Source organism: Aptenodytes forsteri, unplaced genomic scaffold (assembly GCF_000699145.1).
Source record: "Aptenodytes forsteri isolate BGI_AS27 unplaced genomic scaffold, ASM69914v1 Scaffold255, whole genome shotgun sequence".
Lineage (NCBI taxonomy): Eukaryota > Metazoa > Chordata > Aves > Sphenisciformes > Spheniscidae > Aptenodytes > Aptenodytes forsteri.
Genome location: NW_008794888.1, coordinates 5,365,810 through 5,381,376, shown reverse-complemented (window position 1 = coordinate 5,381,376; position 15,567 = coordinate 5,365,810). Strand labels below are relative to the sequence as shown.

Genomic DNA, 15,567 nt, shown 5'->3' with positions numbered 1-15,567 from the left:
TTGCAACCAGACAGTTCATTCCTCTGCCAAAGGTGTTCCCACATTGGGAAATGCTCACGAATAGCCTCCCCTGCATAAGAATTGCCCTTGCCACCAGCAGGTTTTGTGCCTACGTGTAACTGAAATGTGAGGTCTAGGGAATATTGTCAGAAATCTATTTAAGGCAAATTTTATTAGGTGTTGGATGTCCTAGTTGAGGGTTATTTTCCCTCTTAAGGGCTAATGTAGCAAAGAATCACACCATCAGCTCAGCCCTCCACAGCCAGCAGACTGTGTCCACAAGGGGAATGGAGGCAGTGGGATGAGCCACGCTAGATTACGGAGTGTGGCCAGATGTGCTGAGGAGTTTGTGAAGCCTGTTCCTTGCTACGGTTTGACACGTGTGAGGGGACTGCTGTAGCTGATCCTCCTGCAGAGCTGGAGCTCGCCGTTGCTTCGAAATCTTCTCCTCCTCCTCCCTCCTCCCTTGCTGTGGGAGGCACTGCTCCATCACTGTGACATCGATGGCTTTTGGGCATTCTCTTTGCTCTCCTCACACTTCCAAGCAAGCTTTTTTTCTCAACATCTCCAGTGTCCACACTTGTCTTTCTGTCCATCTGGATGATGTACTATAGCTTTTCCTTCTGCCCACCATTTGCCCCGTCACTGTGCTCCAGGCTGCCTCAACCAGAGAAGCTAAGGTGGGTTAGGGAGGGAGGGAAGCAGAGCAGGGAGACAGGGGTTGTAGTGGCCTGAAAAGGCCATTCAAAGGCACCCAGAAGAAGTCACTTCTCCACATGCACCATCCTGGCCCATGCTTTACAGCCACAAGCAGGCAGTGATGGAGAAGCACCTATAGGGAGGCATAAGCTGCTCTGAGCTGAAGCTTTCCCATGCATCACCCCCAGCAGAGCAGAGCAGAGCAGAATGGTGCATGGATGTTACGTAGCTCTGAGAAGTGGGTAATAAAAATGGCTCATTACGCACTGGCCTGTGGCACATGCTGAACTTATTCACCCCTGGTACTCAGGGACTTGACAGAGGGGGTGAGCTGGTAGAAGAAACATAGCTATCCCTACTCTAAATCCACTTTCATCCTTGTCCTGGGGATTGGATACTTGTTGGGTCACATTTCTGTACATCCTGTGTAACCCTGCTGCCCGGTGCAGATACGATAAGATCCTTGAAAAGCCACCGGTGTGTTTGACTGCACAGCTACAGACCACCCAGCAGGCCACGCAAATCGAGGCATTCATGAAAGCCTCGTCCACCAGCCCTTCAGTTCTGCCTGGTAACTTCTTACAAAACCCTCTGAAGTCAAAGAGAAAGAAATCAGACAGCCCCTGCCCAGGACAAGCCCTGGTGACTAGATAAAAAGGAACAATCCCCAATTAGCAGTCAGTGCAGAGCCATCTGTGCTTATACATAATCCGCTGGATGTGGACCATGTGAGGAGAGGAGAGCCTGGTGTCAGCTTCTTGTGAAACCTACTGCGATGGCAGGACAGCAGGAAAAACTTTTGGGATGCTTATGGCAGGATGAGGGTGGCCAGTCCCACGTGGGCAACATCATATCAGGCAAAGCAGAAAGGGTGGTGGGGAAGGAGGCGGTGGGGAAATTTAGGAGATGTATCGGTGTGGTCATGACTGTGGCTGGGATATTTGCTCAGCTGAGAAGTGGAGAAGCTGTCACATTTGTTACATCACAGGTGACCAGGATGGGAGAGTGGGGAATGGGAAGTCCATTGAAACTGTAGAAAACAGTAACTCTCAGGGTTACATCCAGGGGGGACCAGGTGGGGGTAATCTCCATTGTGAGCACTCCTGCAGTTCAGTGCTTCTCTTTTCCTTCCCCTGGGGAAAGGAAAACCTGGTTGAAGGGGGATTTGGCTTCTGTTTTGGACAGAGTTGGATATTTCACCTGCTTTATCTAAACCAGTCCATGTTTTACAGGGTATCCTCCTGTAGCAGCATTTCCACATCATTAATCACAGTTTTGTTTTGGTTTTTGTTGTTGTTGCACAGATCTGAACTGTTTTTGCTTTTCCCAGAGGGAGAAATAAATGCATACTATTATATTGACGAAGAGGTGAGGTTTACACTGCATCCAGATGTGCCTGGTAGACAGTTGTACCGTGTGTTATGTTTCTGTCTGGCGTTATCTCCCAGGTTTTGACCCCAGTGGTGCAAAGCAGAGCACCTCAGCGAACAGCACACTTAGAGGGACAGAGAGAGAGCAGCAGCCTTGGAAAATGATGCTTTCCTCCATCAAGTGCTGGGTGATTGCATGAGACAACCCCAGATTTTGATACTTTTTGTTTCCAGTAGTGCCTGGAGTTTTGGCCTATTGCAGCCATCTGCACTCACACTGATTTTGGTGCTGGCTCCCAAGTCTTCCTTCTAGCAATCAGATCTCCTGCCTGAAGTCACACTCAGGCCTGAGTGATAATACCACACTCACGTGTTTTTCAAGGGCTGGATAGAACTGTAGAGGTGGCTGAACCTGGGAACAAATGTCCTGTTATGCACAGAAACACTGTTGTGCTGATTTTTGATACACCCACTTTGTGCAGCCGAGGTGCTGGCAGGCAGTCAGTGTTTAGTTGCCCGCGGTGCAATGGGGTGCTTTATGGGACTTACAGCAGAGTATGCAAAGCTGTGGGAGGTTGGGTTCTCTTGCCGAGAGCACCGTTTGCGATTAAGCCCATAAAGTGACCAAAGGTTGCCACCTCTCTTTAGCATGAGATACACAACCAGCCAGTAAAAGGTAGTAACTGCCGACTTTGCCATTTTACTAGGCTGTTTGCAGTCTTCCAGCTGGCTGTTAGCTCTCACAGTCATGTTGTTCTCCAAGCTGAGCTGTATTAATTGTCTCGAGAGACCCAGCATCAGCTGCTTTATTGTAACCCAAACTTGTGACAAGTAATTCATTTTCTCTTGCTGTAATTGCTAGTAATAAAACAATATTTCCACCCATCAGAAGGTCTCAGTGCAAGAGGCAGGCGCTCTTAGGCGCGGTTGTGGCAGCCTGTCAGAGGAGTACCTAGTACTTGAGACTTGAAGTGCACCTGGATTTTGGTGGTGCTAAAACCAGCACATGATAACATAGAAAGATGGGAGTTGACATCTCTCTAGCAAAGACCTGTAAGGAAATGGGCCACGGCTCCTACCTGAGGCAATTTCAAACAGATTTCTAGCTGTACAGGGGCCAACTCCCCCCAGACTGTCAGTCCTCTTTTCATACCCCATCCGATGTCCATTTTTCTGTTGGGTTTCTGTGCTGTGCTTAGGCTTGGTGGGTTCCCCGAACCATGCGGAGCTGAGTGATTTAACAGCATGTGTGTGTGGTTTGTAGGTTTTAAGTTGCAAGATTTGTAAGCTATTATAAACAGAAAGGTCCAGCCAAATCTTGCTGCCTGACTGAGCTATCAGCATCTCTAGATGTGTAGGACAGGCCATCCTTCCCACATGTTTATTTGTAACACAAGGGAAAAGAAGGAAGCATAGTAAAGCTTAGTACCACATAATTTACTGAAGAGTGACAGCTAATTTGCATTTTAGTAAGACATCCAACAGCAAAACGCAATTGCTTTCACACATGCTCCAGGATTCCTGCTACATGATCTTGGACACATGGATTTGATGGACAATGAGTTTTGCTGAAGCCCATTGCAAATAAGGAAGAAACATGATGAGGCTCCAAGGAAGTTTTGAGTGTTTGTGTGAGAAGGTTTGTGAGCTCAGTATTTCTCCACCAAAAGGTTTGTCTGTGCCCCTCCTGTGAGGTGGCCAGTTGAAGAGGTCCACAGTGGATGCTGAGAGATGGACAGGAGGGAGCTGGCTGAGAAGATGACTCCTGAAGAAAGGACTGACTCTGAGGTGAAGAATCAGGCAATCGGGACAAGGACTGTGCTCATTTTACTCTGGTGTCCCCACTTAGAAATCCTCCACTTGGTCATTTTAAATCTTGCTAGTCAAAAGTAAGGGTTTTTAAATTTGTCTTTCCATAATATCTAGAGAAGCTGGCATAGTACTGTCTGCTTTTTTTTCTGAGGACAGAAAAACTATCCTATCATAGAGACCTATTTCTGGTGTGTTATCAGCCAAGCATGACAGTGGAAATCTCTATATTTTGTTATCTACTTTACTCCCCCCCTACAAGGAGCAGTCTGTGATCTGAGTGTGCTACTGCCAGACCAGGGCGCTCCATGCCTCTGGTTGCCAGCGTGACACACGACTATTACTCATGACAGCTCCTTGGGCTGAGGTTCAGGCTCAAGATCCTTCTGCTGGAAAAAAGCCCTGCATCTCACTCCAAAGAGCATCACTTGATTCTCCTCACCACCAGCTAGCTGAAAAAAATCCTCATATTTCCTCCCTCTGGGCTCTTGTGAGTGCTGGGGTGTGCAGCTCTGTGCCACCCCTCCGAAAAGGCTACAGCAGGGACACAGCCTGCCTTCATTTCCTAGGTCCAAAAGCTGAGCCCCACTGGAGGAGGAAAGCAACATGGACAGATAACAGGACCAGCATCTCAGCGCTGCTGTCCACACAAGTACCGCAGGTGAGCTGAAAAATGCTGCTACAGACCTACCCTCAGGCTGGGAATTCAGATGAAGGCTGCTCTTTCATGTCTCCCTCCCCTTCCTTCTTTTTTGCCAGATAATATAGGGCAAAATCAGGACTCACACACGTCGTGCAGGGCCGTAGTGTCTCCTTTCAGCTGCCATTCCCAGGGTGGGCTTGTGTTCAGGGTGCCTGTCCTGGCTGGAGGTGAAGGCACACCCTGCTGGAGACACGATACGACCAACGGGCTGCACCTGGGACCATAACTAGTCACAGTTGGATGGGTTTCTGCTTTCAGACCAGCCTGCTCCAGCCAGCTACATGCATCGTCCAGGCAATTTTAATGTTCCTGGAAAGTCCTCCCAAAAACAATCACATCATCCAGATCAGCCGAACATGTGGCCCACTGAACAGCTGCCAAAATCAAATCCGTGTGCCTTTGAGAGGTGCTAGGGGAATTGCAGAGACCAAAAGGCGTCATGTTAAACTCAGAGAGAGAGACATGCTGTCTTTGGACAAGCTTCTCGATGAGTCTGCCCTTGGCAGAAGCCACTGAGCCCATTTGGAGAGGAGCACCGCTCTGTGGTGCGGGCGAGTGCCTTGGGCAGCTCCTCTGCCTGCTTGCTTTTCCTTTTGCCTTCACTTTTAGTACTCAGCTGCTCAGAGAAATGCTGGCCACTCAAGCCCAGTCTCCCCAGAAGAGCGCAAGCTCTGCTGAGACCACCCAACGGAGAGGCTGGGTGCGAGGGAGCCACTCTCCTGCTGGGTTTGGTTACCAGAGCTCATCTCGTCCTTATTCTGTTAATACAGTGCCAAGAACAATGGGACCTCAATCCCTGCTTTGGGTCTTAAAATAATGAATAACAGCATCATCAGCTGAGGCAATCAGGCCATATTTGGGGAGGACGCACTCTCTCCTTCCAGGAAACGAGCCTGTGGAGCAGCTCAGCCCCCGTCGACAGCCTGAATGTGAAACCTGTGCAACAATAATGTGTTGAAGACCTTCATCCCCCCTTCGCCTTCCCTCTGCACTACACCCACTGCATTGCCCTTGACACTCATGAGAGGTTTTTTAATAACCAAGAATATCAGCAACCCTCAAGGGTATTTTGGAGGATGTGTCATTCCTACCTTCTTACAAACAACAAAACTAAACCCAGAGTTTCCCCTAGTTGCTTTACCGAACAGGCTTTTCCTTGCTGGCTCCTGGGAAATGTGCTTGTATGTTGCCACTGAAGTCTTAAAAGAAATGGATGGAAAACACGTGACCCCATGTCCTTGCAAAGAACTTATCTGATAGCAATCTTCTCCTGTTGCTGGTTTGTCAGACTTACAAGCCAAAGGAATGTTAGCAAAGGGGAGAAGGGACAAGATGTCAAATCTCTGGTCTCCCCCCGCCAACCACCCTTTCCACCTAACATCTGCCAACACAGGGCTGGATGCAGAAGAAATAGAGGCTACGCCTGCCAGATGGCTGATGGATAATGGCACCATTGTAAAATTTGGCCAGAGCAGCTCAGACAGCAGACCTGCCACCCATCACAGCATGGGACAAAGGCTCAGATGGCTGTCATTCAGCTCCAGCCATAAAGCAGGATCTTCGCTCCAAGACCCAAAAGACCTCATCCTGCCAGGTGCAAAGCTCTCTGCAATCTCCTGATTTAAGTAGGAGTGGAGGGTTGCTTGGCATCTCTCAGGAACAAGCATTAATCCTTTTGGGTTTGTTGTTGTGGGGTGTCAGGAAAGGGATGGCTCTGATTTTGCCAGGGCAGGCTGTTGCAGAGAGAGGGTGCTGAGATACCTCCTGTAGGACCTTCTCCGGGGCTGTCAGCCCTGATACATTCCTAACTTCTTTTTTCTTCCATCTCTTCTGCTCATTTGTGCTTTTTTGGATTGCTGTCAAGGAGGAAGGTTTTTATATTGGTTGAATTTATACCTCAGTGACTCAGCACTGGGCTTAACCAGAAACTCAGTTACTCCGAGGAGATATGGATGGAAGAAACGATTGTGCATGTGTGTGTGTTGGCAGGGGGCAACTTATTCCCCAACCTCAGCTATTCACACACTTTGATTTAGGAAAGCCTTAAGAAAGCTTTCTTGCTTCCTCCTTACTCATGCCGAGCAGAAGCAGGACAGGCATCATGCTCTGACAGGCTGAGCCGTCTCCTTCCTTCATGCTCAGCGGCTTTTCTCCTGGTGCACACAAGGAGGTCTCTGGAGAACAGCACTCCCAGCTGGATTGTAACTCCAAAATGTGTCAGCTGATCGCTATCTTGTCTCAAATACCTGTTTAGTACAGACCATGTGTGGAGTATTAACCTTGCAAAAGAGGGGCTGGAGCACTGGAGCAGGGTGGCCGAGGAGCTGAGCTTTAACTCTGTCACTGCAAAGGTCCCTGCTCACTGGTCACAGCTGCCACATGTTAGCAGTACCAGTGCAGGGGGATGCAAAGCCACCCACGAGGATGCACAGGGACCGAGGTGGGCAGCCATGGGGTGAGCACCAAATGGAGCTGGTGGGGATGAGTCAGAACCAACCAAAGGAGGCAGTTCCTCCTGTGGCATGTAGTTGATCTGTCAGATGCATGGCCAGAGGGTGTCATGGATGGACAAAAGCCTCCAGGGGAGACTGAAGTTCATGAAAAAGAAATTCACTGGGGAATAATAAATATGCAGAGACTAAACATGTTCAGGTAGACCTGGGGGAAACAGCATATATACTTGTCCTGTTCTTACTTTCCCAAGGCTGCAGGGCTAGATGTACGTGTGGTCAGACCCAGCTCAGCTGCCCTCATGTCCTTACACAATCTTCCAGCTCCTTGGCAGCTGCCTTAAGCTGAACTTTGCCTGGGATGGGCCACAGACCCTAAGTATGCCCTTCCTGGAACTGCCATGAGCGTTCCTAGAGAATACCAAATACTTCCCTCTTGGTCGTCATTAACAGAACGAGGGGAGAAATGTTACTTGATGATAAGTCAAGATGTTTACACGCAGCTGCTAGTCCACAAAACAACATTGCTTAAACACACTGGGGGAAGTTTCCACACTAACCATGAGAGCTAAATGCTCTCCCTTGGTTCCTCATGTGCAAAGTGTGTGCAGTAAAGCCTGCTTTCCTGCTATAGCTTGTATGGCGCTGGGTGACCATACAGTCTCACTACCTTCCTGGCATTTTGCTCCCACCGGACTAGATGTGTCCAGTGTCCAGCCACCTGCATCCAATCCAGAGCCTCCTGCTCCATGGTAGGTGTGGAGCAAGACACAAATTAATAAGCTTACCCTGACTCATTTACTGGACCTGGCTCTGCCATGCAGAGGCACTGCAGGGATTGTCAGAGGTACAGGGAGAACAGCCAGGGGACGCAGCAGGGGTTTTAGGTGTTGGATGGTGGGAAGCGTGACCTGCCCCAAGCAAGGGTCAGGAGCACTCATCTGTGAGGTTATTGGAGTGGCAGCTAGACGATACTTCTGGCAGTACCCCCAGGCATACCATGGCTGTTAGCTGGGGCGTTAGTACTAAAATGATCTCCTTTTAGTACTTTCAGTACTATCAGGCATTTCTGAGCATCTTTCTCCTGTTCTGTAATCCCAGTTAAGGTTAAATTCTGTAATCGCTTGGAAGTGAAGAGGCCAAAGCCCCCTTCTTGTGCACCCTGAGAGAGCAGGCTGGTGTTTCTGCTCCCACAGAGGATCTTTGTTGTCTCCTTGCTCTGGAGGACACCCACAAGGCTGAATCTTATGCAACACATTTGGCAAACAAGACTGTGGTGGGATTATGGCTTTGTGACCAGATGAAGTGACACAGGGTGGGAAAGTCCCCAGAAATTGCACCTAGAGCAAAAGGGACAGACGTAGAAGGGAGAGAAGACTGCTGTTGTGGTGGCATGAAACAAGAAGATCTACCAACTCAATGAAAGGCTGTGAGGGGGAAAATATCACATCAGGGAACAGCAAGATCACTCTGCTGTCCCATGGGGGTCTGGCACAGCTTTACCAGAGAGGGAAAGACCCAGCAGGTTACAGAAACAGGATAAAATGAAGGAGTTCATCCAGTGAGTGGTATGGTTAATGTTACATAGGAGGCCAGTCTCAAGATGGGGTCGAACTCATCTAATTTTAAGCTGTCTAGTATTTAGGTATTTGCCACAGCAAGCTGTATAGATCCCAGTTTAGGCAATGGAGAAAGATGTGTATCTCTAAGAAATATTTATTTATCCCAGCCTGTCCCAGAGGTGGAGGGTATTCCTCATTGGAAATGCCTACTTTTCTTCATTAACTGATTAATCTAGACAGCTACTTAATTTAGGCACCTAATTTAAAAATGGCTGAAGGTGGTGGGATGAACATCAATGTAGATAAGAATGGGTCCTTCCAGCCTTCTTCATCTGATTCGTTACATAAATATTCTCCTGCACCACATTTAAGAAGATAGATACAAAAGTTCTTTTCACCATGTGAGTAACAATAAGAAGTATTTGACAAGACTGCAGAGGACCCCAAGGCCTTTGTGCTGTATTGCAGACAAAAGAATTACCAATGTGGACTATTTTCTTCTTTCCTTTGCAACTAACTAGAAGAAGAAACAGATTTCCAAGAATTCTGGTTTTAATGTAAATGTGTCTGTATTTTTTTTGGAGATGACAGAGCCTTTTATGAAACTGAGATTTTAAAGGCAGCTTGCATATACAAAGATGTCCCCACAAACGACTTTTGTATGAGTTCTACAGCATGTATCAGGCTCTTCCGAATACAAATCCCCATTTTCTCTGTGGAAATGTTCCTCATATTAGTGATGGGGATCACTGTGGGGTCTGGAGCAACTGAGGGATATTAGTTTGCTTAATGTAGCACAGCTAGGTAGAACTTTATTCATTGGTCTAAAATGCTCTTCAGGGAGGGCAGAGAGAGTCACCCCCAGGGTACACAGGCTGGAGCCAATGTCATGGATATTGAATTAATCTGAAGGAAGAACAGTCTCTGGTATGAAGAAGCTAAGGCTCCAAGAATGAAGGTAGGATGAGTCAGTTGCTGGTCTGGGACTGAAAATCACAACTGCTGCTTCGCTGTCCACGGAGTCCCACTGCGGTGAATAGGGCGGTCCTGTCCACTGGCTGTTACTCAAACTGGGGCATTGACTCAGCAATGCCGTGAGGCAGGTGCTAAAATTTAAACCTTATGAGTAATCCAAGGGGTTCCCATGAAGGTGTTACAAGAACAGCTTGCACATTTCAAACTAGACATGTGCTTCAGAAAGTGGTGAAAGTCCCTCATTCCGTGAGTATGATGAGGGCATTAGGGACTGCCATGTTTCAGTCATAGTTTTATATTCCTCTCTTGTATTTTATTTGTTAATGATCTACATCAGAGGGCTCCTTTCTAAGTCTTTTTTATGTGGAAGTCTTTCCGTGTTTCTGCTCTAGATCTTTTTTTTTATGTTATACATTTTCTGAGGCCTGGTGATTCAAACAGTGTTTGAGGTCAAGGAGTGACACTGTGTACACAATGGCATTTTGGCACTTTCAGTCATGTTTTCTAGCCTGTTCCTAAGAGTGATGTAGTCTTTGTTGGCCACCAAGACCTTGAGGCTACAAAGGAATTTGGCACAAGACTTGGGGAACAACTCTCTGAATTTCCCTTTAGAGGTGTTCTTTTCTCAGCACACCTCATTTGTGTCTCACTGAGAAGCCAGTTTGCTTTCACCGAGGTCTGCAGAACTTTTTACAGTTTCCTTAGGGATTTACATATATAATATACAAAAAATATGACTATAGCTAGGACAGAAGGTGGCACAGAACAGCACTGCTGAAGTATTTCTGGTGCGGAAAGAAGGATGCTCTGTCAATGTCAAACCACAAAAGGGATTCAGGAAGAAGAATGCAATTTCTCTGCAGTAACTCAGCCAGAAAACCAAGGCCAATGAGCTTTTTCCTACTAAATGCACGCTGGAATCCTCCACCGTCGCAGACTGATGTTGTCTTTGCTTAAGTCCTCTGTCCTCAGGGTACCATCAGACAGAAGCAGGGTGTTCACTTCCTAGCACTTCATGAAAAAATGGAGAAGATAAAGGAGTATTTTATCATGTTCATTGCTCCTTACAGCACCTGATCATTGTTTGACCATCTCCATTTCAGGTTAGCCAAAGGAATTCAAGAAGACTGATTCTTCCAGTAGGATACTTGAACACTTTTAGGCCTCACACATGGAAGATTCTCCTGGGACTTTCTCTTCCGGCAGATGTGGATGTCCTAAGCTCACACTTGGAATCTCACTGGGAAAAAGGATGCTCCTAATTATCTCCTACTCCAGGACAGTATGGCTTCAAAGAGGTCCATTGCTCTGTGCAGGGTGGAGTAGAGCACTGGAGGTGTGGAGCAGCCTCTTTTTCCCACTTAGTTTTTACAGGGATATATGCAACTCTCTCAGAAACACTGTGCTCTGACTCAGGCAGATTAAGTGGTGGTGTCTGAGGAGCTGTAATGAGGTATCATCAGGGACAGAAGACACTGACGCAGAATGTTTTAAATGCAATCAATCTGTATGACTTAAGACAAAAAGCATCATTCACACTTGCACACATCCAATTGGCAAAGCCTGCCAATACCCACAGAACAGCCCATATAGTTGGATCCTTTCTCAACCACTAAAAACATACCAAGAAGAAAAGAATTTAACTTCTTCTGTTAGCCTGAAAACATATGAGTTTTGGTATCCCGAACTTATAGCAACTCCTTGCATTGCCTGGGGAAGCTCTTGGCTTTCCAGTAGAAAAGCTGTTAAACCAGTAATGGGGGACTGGGTGTATCAAGTGTTTATGAGTCTCCCATCTGTAGGCCGGACAGAAACATCTCATACTGAGTGTTTTGCAGTATCATCAACCCATCTGCAGAACTGTCTGGTTGACCCCAGGTACGTGATGGACTTGACAAGAAGCAAGAAAGAAACAAAGATGGCAGGGGGGAGGGGGAGAAGTGAAGAAAGGAAGATGGGTGCAAAAGGAAAAGAGGAGGAATGTAAACAAGCCTGTTCAAATATCACAGAACTGACATCATTACATTTCTTCACCCAAGTCCTTCACTCTCAAACTGATAACCTAATTAGAGAGACTCCCTCAGCCTACTGCATTAAAATCCATTTTTTCATCTGGTCTGGCCAAATTCTGAGGAGGACTCCAACCACATGTTTGCAAGGGAAAGTGTTGGTGCATGGTATGGTCAGCTATGTGACTGGAAGGACACAATTTTTACTGGTGAAGGAAATAAACAGAAAAGTAATTTTTGTTTTTATTTTTTCTATTTCTCTTCTTTTTGGCTTTGGGCAGTGCTGAACTTCCCACCCTCTGCAGTGCTGTCAGCCTAAACCAAACAGACATCTGGCATGCAAACAAATTGCAGCCCAGGCAAATTCTATCTTGTAGTTAAGTTTGTCAGTCTCTCCATCTTGCTTTCTTTCTTTCTCTCTTTCTCTCTCACTCTTTCTGTCTTTATTTCTTACTTTCTTCTTTTCTGCTGTCTCCAGCACCTGTCTTTGTAATAAATTAGTGGTCCAGCCGCCTTCGATTCATCCCAGAGGGAAAGAATTGGAAGGTTACAGTATGATGACACCCACACAGCTAACAGCTAGACTCATAAAACATGTTCTCATTAAAGCATTTCAGTTTTTATGATGGAAACCTATCCATCACAGTCAGCCATGGGGTCTTAAATACATTTTCATTTCTACTAAAAAGGCACTGACCGTGACAGTATACGGTCAATATATTCTCAACATGCTTCATGATCTTTAAGTGGCAGGGATGTTTACAACAGCTCATGAAATCACTGACAGCTGTAAATACTACACAACAGTCCTCACTCTTTTCTGATTACTGAAACAATGATTTTGGGTGGGAGAGATATGTAGATCTGATGGGTTTTAATTAGTCTGGACAGCACTGGCCTGAAGTTATACAATAGGAGGACAGTTCAGAGTCCCCCTTCAGATTTCATTTTCTTTCACGCTTTATCTGTGTGACACAGCTCTACTAAAAAGAGAGGTGATGCGGGCAATCAAAGGCCTCCTTTTATTGAACTGTAGCTCCAGTGCCAACACTAGTGCCTTTTAAAGGCTATTTCCAGGAAAGAAGGAATCACTTGTAACTGCTTCCCAGCCTTCTCTTCCCCATCTTATTCTTTAAAGAACGTTTTCCCAACCTCAGCTTTTCCACAGAACAGATTTTCTGTCTTTGAAAGTGAGGAAGAGGATAAATGCATCACATTTAAAATGCATGTTACGAAGGGGGTTTATTTATACTCATTGGTGTTCATGAAGTTCATTCATAAGCCAGCACTAGATTATTTGATAAACTATATAAGCAAAAAGATAGCCCTCTGTAAGAGAGGGGACAGAAAAATGGATACAGAGATACTGAGCAATGAGAACAATGAAACATAATGATCAGGTGTCTCAGGATATCAGAGATCTAACAAGTGCCGAGACTGCCTTCCACGTTATAAAGAAGGGAAGTTTTAGAGATGGATTTCAAAGACGATAACAACGTAACTGTAGATATTCATAGTGGGCTCCTTTAAATGATGTGGGAACAAAATATGAAAGGAGTTGTCTGAAAATGTAAAAAAGTTTTATATAGAAGTTGATCCTCTTTCATAATTTATTTTTTAACTTTAAAAAAAATTTTATTAATTTGAAGCCATGATTGCTATTGGGCTCACTGCTGGCCCTCCCACGTGCTCAATGCATCATAGCAATCTTGGCTTGGCCATGCATTCCAGCTGAGCTGGGGAATGGCAAGAGCTGGGTGGTGTGCGCAGGGCAAGCAAGAGAAATATGGATTCTTATCAGCCTTCCAGATCTTCAAAGTACTGCATGAACTGAGGTTGATGCTGGTGATTGGTTTGGGAGCAAGTCTGAATCATTGCTAGCAGGGTTCCTGGCTGGAACCAAGGAAAGTTGGTGATATGTGAATGTTTGGAACTGATTGTTAATGCAAGAGGAAGAACAGATGGTATCTAATCCAAAGAGGGTAAGCAAGACTTGCCCGGATCTGCCTTTTCTTCAAAGCTGCCACTTTTATTGATTGCAACAGCAGAAAAGCTAACTTTTGGTCATGGAGAGTGAACTTTATTTGCTCTTCTTTTTGCTGAGGTTCCAAGCTGAGGTCTTGTTGCCAGTGGGTGGAGTGGTGAAACTTACATTGCATCTACTATGGCTAAGCAGAGGACCTCCACTTCCAGGGCTGTCAACTGAACCTTCTTCACACTACAGAGAGCACTTTATAAATGCAAAAAAAAAAGTGAAATGTGATCTTGCTGGAATGGGGATGTATCCAAAAGAACTGTGCTTTGGGTTGTACAGCCTTCACAAGGAGTCAGAACAAATATCCAGACTTCAATGCGAGACCAATCAGAGTTGCTCAATCCCTGTGGAGATGAGATGTAGAACTGGAGAATGTAAACAGATGTGGAGACATTTTGATGCATTTCTGAAAAGACAAATGACTTCTGTGCTGCTATATTTTAGAGTTCACTCCATCTCCTTATCAAAAATACAATGTAAAAAGCAATAGTCACTTCATTTTCATTTCTCAATCTGTCTGGAGAGCAAAAGGCATAGTCATCTAGTAGATGAGGTAACAACAGTGCCTAACAACTGTTGGGAAAGACTTGGAGAGATTAAGACACTGAAGAAAAAGGGAAGAATCATCAAGAAAGTAAGAGTCTGAAGGAAATCACTATGATAGGCTGAGATCTTGAAATAGCATGTATTTATTTATTATTGCAGGCAGGTTGATTAGTACGTGAGAGATTCCAGCACAGCCTCATCCAGCTGGAATAGAGAATGCAAATGATGAGTATCCAACTAACCCCGTATGGATAAAAAGATTCCATAGAAACAAGAAACTATAGGATACAAACTAGGTGGATCTTCAGCTTCCTAGTCTTGTCCCCCTTTTTCTGCAGGGGAAAACCGCTCTGTGAAAAAGGTAAGGCTGGAGCAATAAAAGGCTGGAATATTCTCAGCATCTGTGGAGCTGACTTCTGCGGGTGGACAGAGGATATGCCAACAGCCAAGAGCATTTCTATAGCTAAGGGTATTGAAATGGCAAGGCCCGTTGTTCAAGGATATCTCAACCAATTTCAACTAACCAATGTGGCCTGCTCAGGCCAATATTATGGACAGCAATAAACAAGAGGACACTGTGTCTCATCAGTCTCATGGATATAACTTTCTGCTTACAGCTGTATTTGGCAAAGGCCTGTAGGTGGTTATGGACTTTGAGTCAGTGGCTGGGCTTGGATGGGAGCCTTCTGGCTTACAGTCCTGCACTCTAACCATCTAATCTCTCAGCCTAAAGGAAATTGCGGTGTCCCTGTGGGCCCTTGGTAAGACACCACAGCTTTGTTTGTTGAGTACTTAGCTTTTGTTGGGGATATTTGAAGGTTTCACAGATGGCAGTCAGTGACTCTCTTCCCTTTTTCTACATGGAGGCTGCCAAAGGATGGCAGCAAAGAGGCAGACGTTAGAGGGACACCAGGATGTGAATAGAGGGGATATGTACAATAGAAGAAGTGCTGGAATTGCTTTTTCTGTGAAAGAAAAGCATACCATCCTGGAAAACACACTATCTGGAATACAGTATTTTCTGCAGTTTGGTGCTGCTGAAAAATGCTGCACTGGCATCTCTGCAACATGATACTCCAAAGCAAGAATACAGTTTGTTATTACATCTGTGGCCAGTAGGACTTCGTGGTGGTGGAGGAGACGTCCTCAGCTATGGCTGAGTGTTTAGTTTCCATGTCCCTTCTGTCCTAGGATGGCAGTCAGCAATAATTACTTCAGTGGTTTCTACCCTGCAATTCGTAACCTCTAGGGACTATACACAGCTCCACAAATTTGTTCCATGCGAGCCCCTTCTAGCAGGATGGTGACTTCTAGTCTCTGCTGAACTTGATGTAGATTCACGTGGGAAAGCTAGAGAAGAAATGCCAGTTCATTGGAGTGGCCAGTGCCAGGCCAGCTTTCTGTAATGA

The 15,567-nt window shown here is 45.9% G+C and overlaps 1 protein-coding gene across 1 annotated transcript in view; it reads right to left on the bottom strand.

Annotated features, from left to right (window-relative positions):
- The window catches only part of IGFBP5 (insulin like growth factor binding protein 5), a 127,029-nt gene that overhangs the window by 36,423 nt on the left and 75,039 nt on the right, over positions 1–15,567 (bottom strand). The window lies entirely within an intron of this gene.